Source organism: Eurypyga helias, unplaced genomic scaffold (assembly GCF_000690775.1).
Source record: "Eurypyga helias isolate BGI_N326 unplaced genomic scaffold, ASM69077v1 scaffold41582, whole genome shotgun sequence".
Classification (NCBI taxonomy): domain Eukaryota; kingdom Metazoa; phylum Chordata; class Aves; order Eurypygiformes; family Eurypygidae; genus Eurypyga; species Eurypyga helias.
The window spans coordinates 263-875 of record NW_010236088.1 but is presented as its reverse complement, the minus strand read 5'-3'; positions in this window follow the sequence as shown (position 1 = coordinate 875).

The following is a 613-nucleotide window of genomic DNA, read 5'->3' as shown; positions in this document are numbered from 1 at the left end:
CGCAAAAGTAATTTTAGTTTCTTTGTCACAGCTTATTTGCTAGGAGGTGGCGTTCTGAGGAGCATCCCACTCTAAGAGCACCTTTTTCCCCCCCCATTCCTAATGTTCTTGGGGCTTCTCAGGGGATAAATTCCCCCCCTCAAATCCTGTCCTGTGGGACACGAGGTTATTGCTGCTGGGAAAAAGCTCTGGAATGGCACAGGGAAGGCCACAGAATGGAAATCCGTGGCAGGGCTGTTACAGAGCTGAGACACAGCCTGGGTGCTCCCAGCTGAGGATATTTTGGGCTGGAAATACTTATCTCAACCCACAACTGTCCCCTCAGAACTCCCAGTTATCCCCCCAGCAACACAGATGGAGTGCTTCAGCCCGGATGACAAACACCACTGGATTTAATTTCCCAACAACGTAGCATGGATTTACTGGCACATCCATCCACCTTAATAAAAAAAATAACACCACAAAAGGGTCAAAAGATGCCATTGCCCTATTCCTGGGGTGCCAATGGTGGGCTGGCTGGTGGTGCCAGAAGTGGGGGTCCCCAGTAATTTCAGTTCCCAGTGGGTAAGGGGTGGGCTTGGCGCGGGCCGGATGCCCGCTGCGGCTCCTCGGC